Source organism: Rhinoderma darwinii, assembly GCF_050947455.1.
Source record: "Rhinoderma darwinii isolate aRhiDar2 chromosome 5 unlocalized genomic scaffold, aRhiDar2.hap1 SUPER_5_unloc_25, whole genome shotgun sequence".
NCBI lineage: Eukaryota > Metazoa > Chordata > Amphibia > Anura > Rhinodermatidae > Rhinoderma > Rhinoderma darwinii.
The window spans coordinates 596,138-616,934 of record NW_027461782.1 but is presented as its reverse complement, the minus strand read 5'-3'; the positions used below and the strand labels follow the sequence as shown (position 1 = coordinate 616,934).

Below are 20,797 nucleotides of genomic sequence, written 5' to 3'. Positions count from 1 at the left end.
TTGCAGGCTGCTGCCCTGGCCCCGGTCGGGGTGGCCCAGGTTTGGGTTCACCCCTCAATGACTGCGTTCTCTTTGGACATTCTTTGTACATGTGTCCTGTCTCCCCGCACAGGTTACACATGGTGCTGGAACTGCATTTGGAGGCCACGTGCCCAAGGCCTCCACATTTATTACAGCGTATGACATGACCCTCACTGCATGCGTCTTTCGTATGTCCATACGACTGGCAGTTCCAGCAGAACCGAGGCATCTGGGGGTAAAAGAGATATCCCCGGTTCCTCCCAATGGCAAAGTTGGCTGGCGGATGTATAAAGCCTCGTATGCCATTTGGGTCTTGGAAGAATTTCACAAAATACTTCCGCTTTCCATTCCAGAAGCCTTCCGCATTTTTAACTTCATGGCTGAAGTGGATTTCTCGACAGTATCGCCCAAGAAAGATCTCAATGTCCCTGGCAGGGACAAACGGGCTGTGCATCACCACGACAAGTGGAATAGATTCCTCCCCGTAGAGGAATGCGAAATAGAGCCCGTCCAGGCGCTCTTCTGTCTGGTCCGCACCAGACAGGGCTGCACAGATGGTGTCGCAGCAGGCCGCGGTACAAAAGGAGATGGTATATCGTCCGCGGCCTTCCTGGTCATTAAGACACAGGATGTTCTCCCGTCTGAGGCCGAAGAAGCCAAGCAGGATTTCCCCTACTATGAACTTCAGGTTCTTCCGCTGGCGATGTTTCTCCTCGACCTCAATCCGGATAGATTGTCGCAACTGGGTTTCCCCAGTCACGAATCCGTACGCAAACGGCATTTTCAGCTTGTCCCGACAAGGATTCGCCCTTCTAGGCCGTCCGGCGCAAGCCGTCCGCCTAGTGATCCCTTCTCGTTGCCTGAGGACTAGTCCGACTACCCAATAGCTGCAGGGGGGTGAAGTCAAGGCGATAAACCTGTGACGATCCCCCCAGGCCAAGTAGCCGGGTACCCCAGGCACCTTCTGACAAAACCTCCTGTATAAATACACTTGGTCTTAGCCAAAAGGCCGAGAAGCGATAACCCGAGCGGCCCTTGCCTTGCCCGAGCCTGTCCCATACTGCTGTTCACCCCTTGCAGCGATTGATTCAGCCTACTCCTAGGCAATTCCATGGGGCCCTGCAGGCTCACACACATTTACAGCTACTAAGCGGGAGGTGAATAAAGGCCGGAGAGGAAGCTACACAGGATTTGCTTCTTTTGCTTGCACCACAATGCAGTGCTGAAAGAGGAGGAATCTACATAAAAACGCCTTCCTGGCAACGCCCAAATGCCCTCCTGCCATGCAGATAAACACTGGCAGCGGCAGCAAGTGCATGCCCACAGCCACCCCTTGTTCCTTCACACCTTGTATCAGCTTTAATCCAGTCCAGTCCGGTGCTGCCTGCTGAGCAGCACTGACCAACACTGCCTGGGCCCAGGCTTTTATCTCTGAGGCAGGCCCCATTATGATGTCAGAAAGCTGGCTCTGGAATCCTGAGGGCTCCACTATGACACGTGCAAAGTTCCGTCTGAACTTTATATAAGACGGTGCGGCTCAGTCAGTCACTCAGTGTTGCCTGAGAGGGCAACACTGCAACAGCCGGCCGCCAGGCTGTCTTTTTTTTGCACATTTATTTGCCTCCAGGAGGCCACAAGAGGGAGACAAGGGACTGCAAAATGGAAAATAAGCATCCACCAACTTTACAGACAACTTCTCTTTGCTCCTACAACCTCCATCCTTGCACAGTTTGTTATTCTTCTAGGTAACATAGTAACAAATCCAAATTGCTGCTCTCTTTGTAGGCAAGCAAGGCTTTGTTGCAACTGCAATTCTTACTTCTTCTTGAAATGTAGGGACGACAGTACATTCCATCACATCCATGTAGTGTACACAGGTAGGTCCATTGTGGCGGGCAGGCAGGCAGGCAGGCGGGCAGGCGGGCGGGCGGGCGGGCGGGCGGCTTTAATGGCTGTTTGCTGTTCCCCTACTCCACTCCGCTATTTGACTGTGGTGCTGCATCAATCAGTGGCTGGCTCAGGTGCAGCTCTTTAACCTACCTAGGAGGGAGGGCGGAGAGAAGACAAGGAAGGTGAATGAGCTGTTCCAATGTGAAATGCCGGAAACACAGAAACACAGAAGACACACACACAACAAGAGGTGGCAATGTATTAATTAATTGCATTTAATAAATGAGCTCATTATCACACATGACTGTACAAATGCATTGTCCAACAGGTGTTGAAATAATGGGATTAAAAGGGGAGATCCCATCAGAAAGACAAAAACAATAGCAAACACAAATAGCACTTTTGGAATCTGATTTTAGTCAACACATAAGGGAAGGGTGCACCGGTCCTGGAAATACTGCAATACCAGGTCAATGCGTGGAGTGGACAGAGCAAGCTCTATTTCCATCTCCCTGTTCTAAAAATCCATTTAATATATGGTCCCCAGATAGGGGACGTATCAGATATTAAACTGATAAGAACAGATACTACACTTGATCTTAGCCAAAAGGCCGAGAAGCGATAACCCGAGCGGCCCTTGCCTTGCCCGAGCCTGTCCCATACTGCTGTTCACCCCTTGCAGCGATTGATTCAGCCTACTCCTAGGCAATTCCATGGGGCCCTGCAGGCTCACACACATTTACAGCTACTAAGCGGGAGGTGAATAAAGGCCGGAGAGGAAGCTACACAGGATTTGCTTCTTTTGCTTGCACCACAATGCAGTGCTGAAAGAGGAGGAATCTACATAAAAACGCCTTCCTGGCAACGCCCAAATGCCCTCCTGCCATGCAGATAAACACTGGCAGCGGCAGCAAGTGCATGCCCACAGCCACCCCTTGTTCCTTCACACCTTGTATCAGCTTTAATCCAGTCCAGTCCGGTGCTGCCTGCTGAGCAGCACTGACCAACACTGCCTGGGCCCAGGCTTTTATCTCTGAGGCAGGCCCCATTATGATGTCAGAAAGCTGGCTCTGGAATCCTGAGGGCTCCACTATGACACGTGCAAAGTTCCGTCTGAACTTTATATAAGACGGTGCGGCTCAGTCAGTCACTCAGTGTTGCCTGAGAGGGCAACACTGCAACAGCCGGCCGCCAGGCTGTCTTTTTTTTGCACATTTATTTGCCTCCAGGAGGCCACAAGAGGGAGACAAGGGACTGCAAAATGGAAAATAAGCATCCACCAACTTTACAGACAACTTCTCTTTGCTCCTACAACCTCCATCCTTGCACAGTTTGTTATTCTTCTAGGTAACATAGTAACAAATCCAAATTGCTGCTCTCTTTGTAGGCAAGCAAGGCTTTGTTGCAACTGCAATTCTTACTTCTTCTTGAAATGTAGGGACGACAGTACATTCCATCACATCCATGTAGTGTACACAGGTAGGTCCATTGTGGCGGGCAGGCAGGCAGGCAGGCAGGCAGGCGGGCGGGCGGGCGGGCGGGCGGCTTTAATGGCTGTTTGCTGTTCCCCTACTCCACTCCGCTATTTGACTGTGGTGCTGCATCAATCAGTGGCTGGCTCAGGTGCAGCTCTTTAACCTACCTAGGAGGGAGGGCGGAGAGAAGACAAGGAAGGTGAATGAGCTGTTCCAATGTGAAATGCCGGAAACACAGAAACACAGAAGACACACACACAACAAGAGGTGGCAATGTATTAATTAATTGCATTTAATAAATGAGCTCATTATCACACATGACTGTACAAATGCATTGTCCAACAGGTGTTGAAATAATGGGATTAAAAGGGGAGATCCCATCAGAAAGACAAAAACAATAGCAAACACAAATAGCACTTTTGGAATCTGATTTTAGTCAACACATAAGGGAAGGGTGCACCGGTCCTGGAAATACTGCAATACCAGGTCAATGCGTGGAGTGGACAGAGCAAGCTCTATTTCCATCTCCCTGTTCTAAAAATCCATTTAATATATGGTCCCCAGATAGGGGACGTATCAGATATTAAACTGATAAGAACAGATACTACACTTGATCTTAGCCAAAAGGCCGAGAAGCGATAACCCGAGCGGCCCTTGCCTTGCCCGAGCCTGTCCCATACTGCTGTTCACCCCTTGCAGCGATTGATTCAGCCTACTCCTAGGCAATTCCATGGGGCCCTGCAGGCTCACACACATTTACAGCTACTAAGCGGGAGGTGAATAAAGGCCGGAGAGGAAGCTACACAGGATTTGCTTCTTTTGCTTGCACCACAATGCAGTGCTGAAAGAGGAGGAATCTACATAAAAACGCCTTCCTGGCAACGCCCAAATGCCCTCCTGCCATGCAGATAAACACTGGCAGCGGCAGCAAGTGCATGCCCACAGCCACCCCTTGTTCCTTCACACCTTGTATCAGCTTTAATCCAGTCCAGTCCGGTGCTGCCTGCTGAGCAGCACTGACCAACACTGCCTGGGCCCAGGCTTTTATCTCTGAGGCAGGCCCCATTATGATGTCAGAAAGCTGGCTCTGGAATCCTGAGGGCTCCACTATGACACGTGCAAAGTTCCGTCTGAACTTTATATAAGACGGTGCGGCTCAGTCAGTCACTCAGTGTTGCCTGAGAGGGCAACACTGCAACAGCCGGCCGCCAGGCTGTCTTTTTTTTGCACATTTATTTGCCTCCAGGAGGCCACAAGAGGGAGACAAGGGACTGCAAAATGGAAAATAAGCATCCACCAACTTTACAGACAACTTCTCTTTGCTCCTACAACCTCCATCCTTGCACAGTTTGTTATTCTTCTAGGTAACATAGTAACAAATCCAAATTGCTGCTCTCTTTGTAGGCAAGCAAGGCTTTGTTGCAACTGCAATTCTTACTTCTTCTTGAAATGTAGGGACGACAGTACATTCCATCACATCCATGTAGTGTACACAGGTAGGTCCATTGTGGCGGGCAGGCAGGCAGGCAGGCAGGCAGGCGGGCGGGCGGGCGGGCGGGCGGCTTTAATGGCTGTTTGCTGTTCCCCTACTCCACTCCGCTATTTGACTGTGGTGCTGCATCAATCAGTGGCTGGCTCAGGTGCAGCTCTTTAACCTACCTAGGAGGGAGGGCGGAGAGAAGACAAGGAAGGTGAATGAGCTGTTCCAATGTGAAATGCCGGAAACACAGAAACACAGAAGACACACACACAACAAGAGGTGGCAATGTATTAATTAATTGCATTTAATAAATGAGCTCATTATCACACATGACTGTACAAATGCATTGTCCAACAGGTGTTGAAATAATGGGATTAAAAGGGGAGATCCCATCAGAAAGACAAAAACAATAGCAAACACAAATAGCACTTTTGGAATCTGATTTTAGTCAACACATAAGGGAAGGGTGCACCGGTCCTGGAAATACTGCAATACCAGGTCAATGCGTGGAGTGGACAGAGCAAGCTCTATTTCCATCTCCCTGTTCTAAAAATCCATTTAATATATGGTCCCCAGATAGGGGACGTATCAGATATTAAACTGATAAGAACAGATACTACACTTGATCTTAGCCAAAAGGCCGAGAAGCGATAACCCGAGCGGCCCTTGCCTTGCCCGAGCCTGTCCCATACTGCTGTTCACCCCTTGCAGCGATTGATTCAGCCTACTCCTAGGCAATTCCATGGGGCCCTGCAGGCTCACACACATTTACAGCTACTAAGCGGGAGGTGAATAAAGGCCGGAGAGGAAGCTACACAGGATTTGCTTCTTTTGCTTGCACCACAATGCAGTGCTGAAAGAGGAGGAATCTACATAAAAACGCCTTCCTGGCAACGCCCAAATGCCCTCCTGCCATGCAGATAAACACTGGCAGCGGCAGCAAGTGCATGCCCACAGCCACCCCTTGTTCCTTCACACCTTGTATCAGCTTTAATCCAGTCCAGTCCGGTGCTGCCTGCTGAGCAGCACTGACCAACACTGCCTGGGCCCAGGCTTTTATCTCTGAGGCAGGCCCCATTATGATGTCAGAAAGCTGGCTCTGGAATCCTGAGGGCTCCACTATGACACGTGCAAAGTTCCGTCTGAACTTTATATAAGACGGTGCGGCTCAGTCAGTCACTCAGTGTTGCCTGAGAGGGCAACACTGCAACAGCCGGCCGCCAGGCTGTCTTTTTTTTGCACATTTATTTGCCTCCAGGAGGCCACAAGAGGGAGACAAGGGACTGCAAAATGGAAAATAAGCATCCACCAACTTTACAGACAACTTCTCTTTGCTCCTACAACCTCCATCCTTGCACAGTTTGTTATTCTTCTAGGTAACATAGTAACAAATCCAAATTGCTGCTCTCTTTGTAGGCAAGCAAGGCTTTGTTGCAACTGCAATTCTTACTTCTTCTTGAAATGTAGGGACGACAGTACATTCCATCACATCCATGTAGTGTACACAGGTAGGTCCATTGTGGCGGGCAGGCAGGCAGGCAGGCAGGCAGGCGGGCGGGCGGGCGGGCGGGCGGCTTTAATGGCTGTTTGCTGTTCCCCTACTCCACTCCGCTATTTGACTGTGGTGCTGCATCAATCAGTGGCTGGCTCAGGTGCAGCTCTTTAACCTACCTAGGAGGGAGGGCGGAGAGAAGACAAGGAAGGTGAATGAGCTGTTCCAATGTGAAATGCCGGAAACACAGAAACACAGAAGACACACACACAACAAGAGGTGGCAATGTATTAATTAATTGCATTTAATAAATGAGCTCATTATCACACATGACTGTACAAATGCATTGTCCAACAGGTGTTGAAATAATGGGATTAAAAGGGGAGATCCCATCAGAAAGACAAAAACAATAGCAAACACAAATAGCACTTTTGGAATCTGATTTTAGTCAACACATAAGGGAAGGGTGCACCGGTCCTGGAAATACTGCAATACCAGGTCAATGCGTGGAGTGGACAGAGCAAGCTCTATTTCCATCTCCCTGTTCTAAAAATCCATTTAATATATGGTCCCCAGATAGGGGACGTATCAGATATTAAACTGATAAGAACAGATACTACACTTGATCTTAGCCAAAAGGCCGAGAAGCGATAACCCGAGCGGCCCTTGCCTTGCCCGAGCCTGTCCCATACTGCTGTTCACCCCTTGCAGCGATTGATTCAGCCTACTCCTAGGCAATTCCATGGGGCCCTGCAGGCTCACACACATTTACAGCTACTAAGCGGGAGGTGAATAAAGGCCGGAGAGGAAGCTACACAGGATTTGCTTCTTTTGCTTGCACCACAATGCAGTGCTGAAAGAGGAGGAATCTACATAAAAACGCCTTCCTGGCAACGCCCAAATGCCCTCCTGCCATGCAGATAAACACTGGCAGCGGCAGCAAGTGCATGCCCACAGCCACCCCTTGTTCCTTCACACCTTGTATCAGCTTTAATCCAGTCCAGTCCGGTGCTGCCTGCTGAGCAGCACTGACCAACACTGCCTGGGCCCAGGCTTTTATCTCTGAGGCAGGCCCCATTATGATGTCAGAAAGCTGGCTCTGGAATCCTGAGGGCTCCACTATGACACGTGCAAAGTTCCGTCTGAACTTTATATAAGACGGTGCGGCTCAGTCAGTCACTCAGTGTTGCCTGAGAGGGCAACACTGCAACAGCCGGCCGCCAGGCTGTCTTTTTTTTGCACATTTATTTGCCTCCAGGAGGCCACAAGAGGGAGACAAGGGACTGCAAAATGGAAAATAAGCATCCACCAACTTTACAGACAACTTCTCTTTGCTCCTACAACCTCCATCCTTGCACAGTTTGTTATTCTTCTAGGTAACATAGTAACAAATCCAAATTGCTGCTCTCTTTGTAGGCAAGCAAGGCTTTGTTGCAACTGCAATTCTTACTTCTTCTTGAAATGTAGGGACGACAGTACATTCCATCACATCCATGTAGTGTACACAGGTAGGTCCATTGTGGCGGGCAGGCAGGCAGGCAGGCAGGCGGGCGGGCGGGCGGGCGGGCGGCTTTAATGGCTGTTTGCTGTTCCCCTACTCCACTCCGCTATTTGACTGTGGTGCTGCATCAATCAGTGGCTGGCTCAGGTGCAGCTCTTTAACCTACCTAGGAGGGAGGGCGGAGAGAAGACAAGGAAGGTGAATGAGCTGTTCCAATGTGAAATGCCGGAAACACAGAAACACAGAAGACACACACACAACAAGAGGTGGCAATGTATTAATTAATTGCATTTAATAAATGAGCTCATTATCACACATGACTGTACAAATGCATTGTCCAACAGGTGTTGAAATAATGGGATTAAAAGGGGAGATCCCATCAGAAAGACAAAAACAATAGCAAACACAAATAGCACTTTTGGAATCTGATTTTAGTCAACACATAAGGGAAGGGTGCACCGGTCCTGGAAATACTGCAATACCAGGTCAATGCGTGGAGTGGACAGAGCAAGCTCTATTTCCATCTCCCTGTTCTAAAAATCCATTTAATATATGGTCCCCAGATAGGGGACGTATCAGATATTAAACTGATAAGAACAGATTTTTTCTTTTGAATTTAACTAAGTCTAATCAAACTAATTTCTTAAGAACAAGGTCTAGTATAACATCTTCCAACAACTAAAGTGCCATGTGCTCTGTGCTCTTCTTTTCCCTAAACGTTTCTTGTCTAGCAGGTAATATAAATACAGTTCACTGATTGCTAATTTTATACACTCTTTTTCGCTAATATAATCTCTCTTGAACAATAAAATATTTCTGGTTTTCCATAGTGCGTTTTTTATGCAGTTTATAGTGCACCATAAAACTCTTTCTTTTTCTTTTGGCAGTGTCTCATGAATACCATAAAAAATCACTTCAAAGTTTAAAAAGCTAAGACCAGTTAAGAATTTTAAAAGTTCTCCACATTCTTTCCAAACAGTCTGTGCAAAATGACAATTCCAAAATATGTGCAAGGTCGTCTCATCATAGCAGCATTGTTGTCTAGGGCAGACACTGAAATTGCTCAATCCCCTTCTGTGCTGGAAAAATCTGGTGGGCAGACAGTCATGAACCATCATCCAGGCAATGTCTTTGTGGCTGTTTGTAAGGTAGGGTGCATTAACTTTTTCCCATATAGCAGCGCTTCTGTTGAAAGAAAAGTTAGAAATGGGTGTCATTGTATCTTTTTTCTTTATTTCTAGGGACAATTTCCTCGGATTTTTCAAAGTCTCCACCTCAAAGGACTCAAGGTTATGTTGTTTTATTACCTTTTCTAAAATAATATATTGCTTGGGTGGAAATATTAAAACTGGACTAGATAATGACATAGAAATCCACTTGCGTCGCCTAAAAATATGTCCTGCAGCATATCGTAAAAAATAGGACCAATTATTACATAAAGACACACTTTTAAAACAGAGGCTAAAAAACTTAGAATATAGAAAAAGTTTTACATTTGGCACATCTTTACCACCTTTACTAAGTGATTTAAACATTGTCTGTCTATTTAGCTTTTCGAATTTCGAACTCCATACGAATTGGAATAGCATTCTTTGAAGTCTTTTAACAGTTAACTCATTCGGTGGAAACACAAAACTCAAGTACAGCATAATCGGAAGCAGAATGGCTTTTATGACAAGAATTTTGCCACTCAAGGTAAGTTTTCTCAACATCCATAAATCTATTTTCTTTTGTAACTTGTTTTTTACGTCTTCCCAGCTTTGCGCACCATTATTTTGTTGATCGAAGATTACGCCTAAAACTTTAATTTGGTCGGTTTGCATTTTTAAGCTAGGCATAAAAAAATCAGTCCAATCTCCAATCGTAAAACAACTACTTTTGTCAATATTAAGTTTAAAAGCAGAGGCTAGGCAAAAAAATTCTGTAATTCTTATCGCTCGTCTAAGGGCAACCTGTGATGAACAGAAGATAGAGATATCGTCCATATAGCCCATGACTTTAACTTCGTTCCCACCACCTCCGGGTAGGGGAACACCTCTGACAACCTTGTCTTTTCTGATCATTGACAGAAGCGGTTCAATGGCACATATAAATAGTATGGGCGACAGGGGGCACCCCTGTTTAACTCCTGAGTGCAGCTTAACTTCGTCTGTTAGCGAGCCGTTGACTAATATTCTGCTAAAAGAGTTTTTGTATAAAAGCGCAATTTGTCGTATAAAAGCATCTGGAAAACACATCTTTTTTAAAACTAACCATAAAAACCTATGAGACACACGATCAAATGCCTTCTGAAAATCTAATGACAAGATGGCTAAATTCTGCTGTCTATCTTGCTGGTACCAAATTACATCTCTGATGGTGTTTAGATGTTCTGTCACACTTCTCCCTGGTACTGCACAAACTTGGTCCATATTTATAACTTGGCTTAAAACCCCTTTAAAACGGTTAACTAAAATTTTGGACATAATTTTGTAATCCACGTTGAGAAGCGTAATTGGTCTCCAGTTTTCTAACCGAGATTTTTCTCCTTTTTTATGAATTAGAGATACGAGTCCACTTCTCCAGGATAGTGGTAGCAGATCACTTTTAAAGGCTTCCTTAATAACAAGATAAAAGTCCACACTTAAAATGTCCCAAAATTCCCTATAAAATTCTACGGGAAGACCGTCAGATCCCGGGGTTTTCCCAAATAAAAAGCTTTTGACAGCAGCATGAAGTTCTTCAGAAGTAATGTCCTTACATAACAGTTCTTGGTCGGTTTTGGATAACGTGCAATCTAGAGTGTTAATAGCATCCTCAGTAAAAGACAAGTCTATAGGTTTGTCGTTAAAAAGTTCTTGATAAAAGCTTTGAGCTTTGGCAAGCATGCCGTCTGCTGTTGTTTCGCCTTCCAGCTCCTTAATCATCTCTTTGGTGCTGACAGTTTTTTTGAAGAAATATCTAGAGCATTTTTCATTTTTCTCAAGAATTTCAATTTTTGAGCTGAAGATGATTTCTTTCCCTTTGTTCTCAATTTCTTTTGCGATTTGTTCCTTTACATTTATAATTAAGTCTTCCATGTCTATACCAGCACTTCTAAGTTTGTAGTACGTTTGTAGCTTGGTGTTGAGTGTGTTGTGCCACTTCGTCTTCTCTCTTGCTCTCGCAATGCTTTTTTTGACAAAGAATTCTTTGATTTTATTTTTGGCGTATTCCCACCACTCTAGCATGGAAGCGTAATTTTTCTGTTTACTTTTTAAATGGTTATAATGGTTTAAAAAATCTGTCTTTATTGCAGTTTCTTGAAGTAGCGTTGTATTGAGTCTCCAGACTCCTCTGCCTTTGACAAGTCTGGGGACTTCTAATTGTGTCTGAATCATTTTGTGGTCTGAAAAAATATTGGAAATTAACAAAGATGATTTTGGAATAATTTGCTCTGTAACAAAAGTAAAGTCAATTCTGGACTTCGTAACAGCATTTTCCCAGGTGTAACCCGGGTCAGATTTTTGCAGGTCTCTCCAGGTGTCTTTTAGTTTAAAGTCTATGAGCAGGTCCTTTAACTGTTTCTCTGTTTTGTCTTTTTTTGGCTCTCCAGTGCTACCTTCTCTCTTCTCACCGGATAAGATACAATTAAAGTCGCCAGCTATTATTAGCGGGGATGAACCAGGTAAGTAGCATTGTATATCCTCCAACAACTGCGACCTTTCTTCTTTTACAGGCGAGGCATAAACACAGAGAAGCCTTAAGTCCACCCCATGATGGGTTATATTAGCAAACAGAGCTCTTCCGGGCATAACTTCCTTGAATGCATTGACTTTGAACTCCTTAGACTTAAACAATATTCCAACACCGGTTGATCTGGTTTCATTATCTCCAGACCATATGGAGTTGCCCAAAGTCCAATCTTGTCTTAGAGTTGCATAGTTCATGTCAAAATCTATTCCGCATTCCTGTACGAAAAAAATGTCTGAGTCCACTGTAGATAAATACGAAAATAAAGCGGCCCGCCTTGTCGGACCCTTTAGACTCCTCACATTGAGTGAGGAAATTTTAATGCTGTTTGCCATAGATCATTCGGATTAGTGGGCACTACTGTCCGAATCTGACATGAAGCCCACTGGGGTGCAGGGGCTAGACACGTCTTCTGAATCCGAAAATTCAATATTGGCAGGATCGGATGGTGGGGGTTTTGCCGGAGGCGGTTTTGCTGGAGGTTGCTTTGCCGGAGGTGTCAGTTTAGCTGGTGTCACTAGGGGCTTATATTGAGGCGTGCTGGACCTTTTAGAGCCAACACTTGATCCCTCTTCCTCAGGTTTTCTTTTCCTCTGCACTTCTAGATCCATGGCTTCTTCCAGACTGTGACCCTTGGCCTCTGTAGAAGATCTCTCCCCCACTTTGGCTTCGGGTTTCACCTGTCTCATGATCTTAGCCTTCTCTAGATCTTCAGAGTTTTTTGGACCAAGACCTTTGGCTGCCACAGACGATCTCTCCCCTGCTTTAGCCTCAGGTCTCACAGGATCAGCATTCTCCAATCCATCAGGGCAATCCGACCAGACAGCCGGAGCACCCACGTCAGGTAAGCCTTCTCCTTGCGGAGGTTTCGCCGCTGGCCTCTGCGCTGAAGATGTCCCAGCAGCCCCTGGCTGCCCTCTGACCGCATCTGCATAAGAGCCAGTTTTCTTCAAAGGGCAGTCCCGAAAGGCATGCCCTGGTACACGGCAAATGTTGCAGACCATCACATTTGGACAACTGAAAGTTGCGTGGCCCTTCTGGTAACACTTTTTACAAACTGCCACCTCTTCTGGGCAGTTCTCATACGTATGCCCAAAGTCCATACATTTCCGGCAAAACAAAGGCATGTTAGGATAAAACAGACGTCCTCTGTCTCTGCCAATTAAGAATCCTGAAGGGGGGTGATGGTATCCCCCAATTCCTTCTGAGTCTTCCTTCAGCTTGACAAAAAACTTATATTTTCCTGTCCACAGCTTCTCAGAGTTCAGGACTTTGTGGGAAAAGCGCACTGAGGCGCAATGTCTCTGAAGAAAGAAGCTGATGTCATCCAGGAGCACATGGGGATTACTCATATGAACCACCAGAGGCTTTTCTTCAGTGGTAAACAGAATAACAAAGACTAGACCTTTAAGGTCTTCCTCACCCAACTTCAACCTGATGGTCCTGTACAAGCTTTGACAAGCAGCTTCCGATACCAGGGTAAGGGTATAGCGACCTGGAGCATCTTGGAGAGCTAGGATGTCTTCTCTCTTTATCCCAAGGATCTCCAGCAAAACTCGCCTCACGAAGAAACCCAGCTGGAACTTGTCTCTGGCATCATCTCCAACCTCGATCTTGAAGGAATCCTTTATCTTCAGTTCATCGGATCTTGAAAAACGCATAGTAGCCTCCATCCTCGCTTTGTGGGGATCGCCTTCTCCTCGAATTCTCCTCGCAGGTCCTCTCCTTATAGCAGCATAGGGCTTAAGATGGCGAACCACCGATGCCCTATGGCCAAGAGCTCGACAAGCTTTGGAAAGACCTTTCAGTCAGACACGAGATCTGAGCCAAAAGGCCGAGAAGCGATAACCCGAGCGGCCCTTGCCTTGCCCGAGCCTGTCCCATACTGCTGTTCACCCCTTGCAGCGATTGATTCAGCCTACTCCTAGGCAATTCCATGGGGCCCTGCAGGCTCACACACATTTACAGCTACTAAGCGGGAGGTGAATAAAGGCCGGAGAGGAAGCTACACAGGATTTGCTTCTTTTGCTTGCACCACAATGCAGTGCTGAAAGAGGAGGAATCTACATAAAAACGCCTTCCTGGCAACGCCCAAATGCCCTCCTGCCATGCAGATAAACACTGGCAGCGGCAGCAAGTGCATGCCCACAGCCACCCCTTGTTCCTTCACACCTTGTATCAGCTTTAATCCAGTCCAGTCCGGTGCTGCCTGCTGAGCAGCACTGACCAACACTGCCTGGGCCCAGGCTTTTATCTCTGAGGCAGGCCCCATTATGATGTCAGAAAGCTGGCTCTGGAATCCTGAGGGCTCCACTATGACACGTGCAAAGTTCCGTCTGAACTTTATATAAGACGGTGCGGCTCAGTCAGTCACTCAGTGTTGCCTGAGAGGGCAACACTGCAACAGCCGGCCGCCAGGCTGTCTTTTTTTTGCACATTTATTTGCCTCCAGGAGGCCACAAGAGGGAGACAAGGGACTGCAAAATGGAAAATAAGCATCCACCAACTTTACAGACAACTTCTCTTTGCTCCTACAACCTCCATCCTTGCACAGTTTGTTATTCTTCTAGGTAACATAGTAACAAATCCAAATTGCTGCTCTCTTTGTAGGCAAGCAAGGCTTTGTTGCAACTGCAATTCTTACTTCTTCTTGAAATGTAGGGACGACAGTACATTCCATCACATCCATGTAGTGTACACAGGTAGGTCCATTGTGGCGGGCAGGCAGGCAGGCAGGCAGGCAGGCGGGCGGGCGGGCGGCTTTAATGGCTGTTTGCTGTTCCCCTACTCCACTCCGCTATTTGACTGTGGTGCTGCATCAATCAGTGGCTGGCTCAGGTGCAGCTCTTTAACCTACCTAGGAGGGAGGGCGGAGAGAAGACAAGGAAGGTGAATGAGCTGTTCCAATGTGAAATGCCGGAAACACAGAAACACAGAAGACACACACACAACAAGAGGTGGCAATGTATTAATTAATTGCATTTAATAAATGAGCTCATTATCACACATGACTGTACAAATGCATTGTCCAACAGGTGTTGAAATAATGGGATTAAAAGGGGAGATCCCATCAGAAAGACAAAAACAATAGCAAACACAAATAGCACTTTTGGAATCTGATTTTAGTCAACACATAAGGGAAGGGTGCACCGGTCCTGGAAATACTGCAATACCAGGTCAATGCGTGGAGTGGACAGAGCAAGCTCTATTTCCATCTCCCTGTTCTAAAAATCCATTTAATATATGGTCCCCAGATAGGGGACGTATCAGATATTAAACTGATAAGAACAGATACTACACTTGATCTTAGCCAAAAGGCCGAGAAGCGATAACCCGAGCGGCCCTTGCCTTGCCCGAGCCTGTCCCATACTGCTGTTCACCCCTTGCAGCGATTGATTCAGCCTACTCCTAGGCAATTCCATGGGGCCCTGCAGGCTCACACACATTTACAGCTACTAAGCGGGAGGTGAATAAAGGCCGGAGAGGAAGCTACACAGGATTTGCTTCTTTTGCTTGCACCACAATGCAGTGCTGAAAGAGGAGGAATCTACATAAAAACGCCTTCCTGGCAACGCCCAAATGCCCTCCTGCCATGCAGATAAACACTGGCAGCGGCAGCAAGTGCATGCCCACAGCCACCCCTTGTTCCTTCACACCTTGTATCAGCTTTAATCCAGTCCAGTCCGGTGCTGCCTGCTGAGCAGCACTGACCAACACTGCCTGGGCCCAGGCTTTTATCTCTGAGGCAGGCCCCATTATGATGTCAGAAAGCTGGCTCTGGAATCCTGAGGGCTCCACTATGACACGTGCAAAGTTCCGTCTGAACTTTATATAAGACGGTGCGGCTCAGTCAGTCACTCAGTGTTGCCTGAGAGGGCAACACTGCAACAGCCGGCCGCCAGGCTGTCTTTTTTTTGCACATTTATTTGCCTCCAGGAGGCCACAAGAGGGAGACAAGGGACTGCAAAATGGAAAATAAGCATCCACCAACTTTACAGACAACTTCTCTTTGCTCCTACAACCTCCATCCTTGCACAGTTTGTTATTCTTCTAGGTAACATAGTAACAAATCCAAATTGCTGCTCTCTTTGTAGGCAAGCAAGGCTTTGTTGCAACTGCAATTCTTACTTCTTCTTGAAATGTAGGGACGACAGTACATTCCATCACATCCATGTAGTGTACACAGGTAGGTCCATTGTGGCGGGCAGGCAGGCAGGCAGGCAGGCAGGCGGGCGGGCGGGCGGGCGGGCGGCTTTAATGGCTGTTTGCTGTTCCCCTACTCCACTCCGCTATTTGACTGTGGTGCTGCATCAATCAGTGGCTGGCTCAGGTGCAGCTCTTTAACCTACCTAGGAGGGAGGGCGGAGAGAAGACAAGGAAGGTGAATGAGCTGTTCCAATGTGAAATGCCGGAAACACAGAAACACAGAAGACACACACACAACAAGAGGTGGCAATGTATTAATTAATTGCATTTAATAAATGAGCTCATTATCACACATGACTGTACAAATGCATTGTCCAACAGGTGTTGAAATAATGGGATTAAAAGGGGAGATCCCATCAGAAAGACAAAAACAATAGCAAACACAAATAGCACTTTTGGAATCTGATTTTAGTCAACACATAAGGGAAGGGTGCACCGGTCCTGGAAATACTGCAATACCAGGTCAATGCGTGGAGTGGACAGAGCAAGCTCTATTTCCATCTCCCTGTTCTAAAAATCCATTTAATATATGGTCCCCAGATAGGGGACGTATCAGATATTAAACTGATAAGAACAGATTTTTTTTTTTAAGTTGGCTACCCCTTTTCAGGGGTGTCAATGATTTATTTCATGATAAAAAATACAGTTTACAATAAAACCAACTTTTGTACAAATGAATAACAATAAAATCAATATTTCATTGCATTACATTACATAAAAGGGACATGGTGGCAAATCTTTATATGTTGGAGTTCCATTCTTTCACAAACCATTTATTAAGAAGGGTGGCATTTCTTTTTTTGTCTAATAAATAATAAATGTACATTTCGCTAAAACAAAGACCTAAAACATCATCAGTAGATAAAACATCGTGCTTAAAAATCAGGATGTTCCTGGCCTTCCATAGAGCTTCTTTGGCGCAATTCATCGTCTTCCACGCTATTATCTTTTGGCTCGCGGTTGGGCATCCAAATAGTCCATATAAAATATCTTCATAATTCAAGTCTTTCAGGTCTGCCATCTTTACCAAAAGAGGGAATATTTTTTTCCAAAATTCCTTCGCAAAATCACACGTCCAAAAAATGTGTCGAATCGTTTCCTCGGCCTGGCAGCCTTCCCTCGGGCAGACGGCAGACCTCGCGAGCCTCCTTCTGTATTGGAATGCCCGGCATGGAAGACATTGATGAATGCAGCTCCAGGCCAGGTCCATCTGTGTATTAAAAAGATAAAACACATTAATAATTTTGAAGATAAAAGCACTTCGTTCCTCATTAAAATTCTCAATCCTGCTGACCGTCTCACTTTCTCTTAGGTCTTTAATTAATTTTTTACTATTTTTCAGCTCATTTACATTTTTTCCCTTCAGGTTGAATAAGGTCACTATCTTTTCTAAAATCACATAGTTTATTGAGAGTTTAAAAGCGTAAGGTGAGGATAAAACAATGTTGAACCACCCAAACCTTCGCATTAAAAACCCTGTATTAAAACGTAAAAAGTAGGACCAATAATGTTCTTTAAAAAGGGAATTAAAACAGAAACTGAAGAACTTGATTAAAAGAAACCTGTTAAAATTCGGAAAATCTTTGCCACCCTTCGGTTTGGATTTCATCACAATCTCTCTTTTAAGTTTCTCCATTCTGGAACTCCAAAAGAAGGTAAAACATGCTTTAGTAATTTTTTGCAATAAAACCGTGGGGGGAGGGAAAACCATACTGAGATATAAAAGCAGGGGTAAAATGACCATTTTAATAATTAAAACTTTTCCCTCCATGGTAAGTTTTCTCATGTTCCACATACATATTTTTTGATTTACCTTCTGCGCCACCATGTCCCAACTGATAAAACCATTATCGCACTCACTGAAGGAGACACCTAAAATCGTAATATTATCTGACACAGGGACGGGTATGTCTCTAAAAGCCATGCTTCCTATATTTAAAATATTACTTTTGTCGAAGTTCACCTTAAAACCGGAAGCACAGCAATAAAACTCAATTTGTCTGAGGGTTCTCTGAAGCGACAGGGTGTCCCTGCAAAAAACCGCTACATCGTCCATGTACCCCACTGCTTTAGCCTCTACGCCGCCACCCCCGGGCAGGGGGACTCCACGTATTAACTTATCGCGGCGAATTGTACACAGTAGAGGCTCTAATGCGCAAATAAAAAGCAGTGGGGACAAGGGACACCCCTGCTTCACCCCTGAGTCTAAAATCACGTCCTGTGTCTTAAAACCATTCACTAAAATTTTGCTTGTGCAATCTTTATAAAAGGCTTTAAGTGATAATAAAAATCCTTCAGGTATACCCATACGCTCTAAAACCTTAAAAAGATAAAAATGAGAGACACGGTCGAACGCCTTCTCGAAGTCTATAGATAAAATGGCTAATTTACCTCTTCTAGACCTCGTGTCCTCAATCACATCTTTTACCAGGTTAAGATTATCCCAGATGCTGCGGCCTGGCACCCCACACACCTGGTTAGAGTGTACAATGTGGGGTATTATGGCTTTTAATCTATTTGCGCACACTTTTGCCATTATTTTATAGTCGCTATTCAGAAGGGTTATTGGTCTCCAGTTCTTCAAAACTGCGATGTCACCTTTCTTATGTAGCAGGGAGACCTCACCCTTCCGCCAGGACTTAGGCAGCATCTTGGAATTAAAAACTTCATAAAAAAGGCTAAAAAGATCCTCTTTTAAAATGTCATAAAATTTGACATAAAACTCACTGGGTATACCGTCCGGTCCGGGAACTTTTCCGGCTTTAAAACTCTTTACCGTTTCTAAAACCTCCTGCTCCGTCAGCTCCTGTAATAAAAAATTCTGGGAGACAGGGTCTAAAACAGTAGTAATCTCCTTCAGTGAGTCACGCATAAAATTATGATCCACAGTTTTAACACTAAAAAGGTCAGCATAAAACTCATGAACTTTACTTAAAATACCCTGTACATCTGACACACCTTCAATATTTTTAATAATAGCCTTTTTATTGTTAATTTTTTTAAAAAAGTACCTGGAGCAGGTCTCATTCTCCTCCACATGCTGAATTTTGGAACGGAAAATGATCTCTTTGCCTTTCTGCTCCAGGCACTGGGCTATTTCTTTTTTTAAATTAGTGATGTCAGTTTTAACGTCAATTTCATTATCTCTCATCTTGTACAGGGTCTGCAGACGGGTGCTGAGAATTTTAAAAAAAGCATGTTTTTCTCTGGCTTTCGCCACGCTCTTTTTAATAAAAAATTCCTTTATTCTTTTTTTCATTTTCTCCCACCATGCACTGATGGGAGTACGCATGTCTCTCCCCCGCCTGCATTTTTGGTAAAATTCAATAAAATCAGTAAAAACCTGTGGATCATCTAAAAGGGAAACATTTAACTTCCAGGACTTCTTACACACCGGTTTATTAAAATCACGCTTTACATAAAATGATAAAAGCTTGTGATCTGAGAAAACATTAGTTAAAACTTCACAATTAAAAGGCAGTACATTCTCATTACAAAAAATAAAATCTATCCTGGAGCTACAGGTGGCGTTGCTCCAGGTAACGCCGGCTTCCTCTGGGCTGCTCCTATTACATTCTTTGTACAAATCTGTTAATTTAAAATCATTTACAATATCTTTGAGCAGTCCAGAGGTCTTATCGTAATTCCTACTTGTAGTACTGGTAAGCCGGCGTTCCCCCCTCAGGATACAGTTAAAATCACCTGCGAGGATAAAAGGCTCAGTTGTATTAATAAAAAGAGGTAACATTTCTAGCATCTCTGCTCTCTCCTTTTTGTCAGGTGAGCCGTAAAAATTTAAAAACTGCCATTTTACGCCGTCAATAAAAGCTTTAACCAATAAAATACGTCCTGGAAGAATCTCTTGAATAAAATCAATAAAAACGTTTCCCTTAAAAAGAATGGCGACCCCTGCTGATCTGGACTCGTTAGATCCAGACCAGACTGATGGACCATACTTCCAATCCTCTTTGTATTTATGGTACTTCATTGCATGGGGAATGCCGCACTCCTGCAGGAAAAAAACAGAGGCTGCCAGGCCAGATAAAAAACTGAAGAGAGCAACCCTTCTGACTTTGGACTTGGCGCCCCTCACGTTGAGGGAGATCCCCTTTATTTCAGACATCGTGGAGTTTTAATTGTGTTAGTCTTGATTTTAAAAAATAAATAATCGTGTTACTTAAAATCAGACTTGGCCTCCACCAGCAATACCAGAAATCTCGCTTGAACTCATCTCCCCGCCCTCGTCTGACTCTAGCGAGAAAGGGGATGATTCAGGAGAGGAACTACCTTCCGTGAGCGTCGAGCCAACAGCCCTCATCTCGTATACAGGGAGTCCAGATTCACACAGCCTTACCTGGGTCTCTAACGGCTGACCATATAGGTCTGTATCGGGTGGGTCCCCCAAGGGCCCCGCCGCTCCCCCCTGAGGCCGTGCAGGCCGTGCAGGCCGTTCTAGAGGGGGAGGTTGCGCACATGGCGGGGTGTCGGTTGGCTCGGGGGGAACAGTGCCCACCCTCCTCACCAGTAACGACGAGGGGGCGGTCCTAGGAGGAGCCTCACTTTGCTTTACGGACGTATCCATTTGCTCCTCCCCTGTCACCCCCCTACCGGCACGCTCCTGTTTACCCTTTTTACGGGGACCCACTTTCAGCCAACCTTCCTCTTCAGACTCCGTATCTAGAGACCCAGGATTGGGAGCAGGCCCGGCATCCACTGAGCAACCAGCACTCTGGGATGCCTCAGTTATCTCACTGGCCTGCCCCTTCTCAGCCTTACGTTTGGCTTGGCGTTTTTCCTTCGCACTGGACTCCCTTCTCTCCTCTGAGGCTGTTGGCTGTGAGGTACCTGCTTTGGCTCCAACAGACCGTACCCTTGAAGCCCAGGTACCCCGCTGCTCCTTTGCAGCACTGGCTTGTTCCTCTCCCTGAGGGCGGGGCTGGTCCGCTGGTGGAGCACGTGGGGGCGCCCCGGGTTGCTCTTCTTCTCCGCTTCGGTACCTATGAGGACAAGAAAAATACAAG

At 45.7% G+C, this 20,797-nt stretch overlaps 7 non-coding genes across 7 annotated transcripts; all 7 read right to left on the bottom strand.

Annotated features, from left to right (window-relative positions):
* Positions 1-2,343: 2,343 nt before the first annotated feature.
* LOC142688324 (U2 spliceosomal RNA) lies at positions 2,344-2,534 on the bottom strand. Its single transcript, XR_012857463.1, has one exon. It is a non-coding gene; the product is annotated as a U2 spliceosomal RNA (small nuclear RNA).
* Positions 2,535-3,835: 1,301 nt separating this feature from the next.
* Positions 3,836-4,026, bottom strand: LOC142688323 (U2 spliceosomal RNA). The gene has a single exon (XR_012857462.1). It is a non-coding gene; the product is annotated as a U2 spliceosomal RNA (small nuclear RNA).
* Positions 4,027-5,327: 1,301 nt separating this feature from the next.
* Positions 5,328-5,518, bottom strand: LOC142688322 (U2 spliceosomal RNA). The gene has a single exon (XR_012857461.1). It is a non-coding gene; the product is annotated as a U2 spliceosomal RNA (small nuclear RNA).
* A 1,301-nt stretch (positions 5,519-6,819) lies between these two features.
* LOC142688321 (U2 spliceosomal RNA) lies at positions 6,820-7,010 on the bottom strand. The gene has a single exon (XR_012857460.1). It is a non-coding gene; the product is annotated as a U2 spliceosomal RNA (small nuclear RNA).
* Positions 7,011-8,307: 1,297 nt separating this feature from the next.
* LOC142688342 (U2 spliceosomal RNA) lies at positions 8,308-8,498 on the bottom strand. Its single transcript, XR_012857478.1, has one exon. It is a non-coding gene; the product is annotated as a U2 spliceosomal RNA (small nuclear RNA).
* Positions 8,499-14,709: 6,211 nt separating this feature from the next.
* LOC142688319 (U2 spliceosomal RNA) lies at positions 14,710-14,900 on the bottom strand. Its single transcript, XR_012857458.1, has one exon. It is a non-coding gene; the product is annotated as a U2 spliceosomal RNA (small nuclear RNA).
* A 1,301-nt stretch (positions 14,901-16,201) lies between these two features.
* Positions 16,202-16,390, bottom strand: LOC142688365 (U2 spliceosomal RNA). Its single transcript, XR_012857488.1, has one exon. It is a non-coding gene; the product is annotated as a U2 spliceosomal RNA (small nuclear RNA).
* Positions 16,391-20,797: the final 4,407 nt, after the last annotated feature.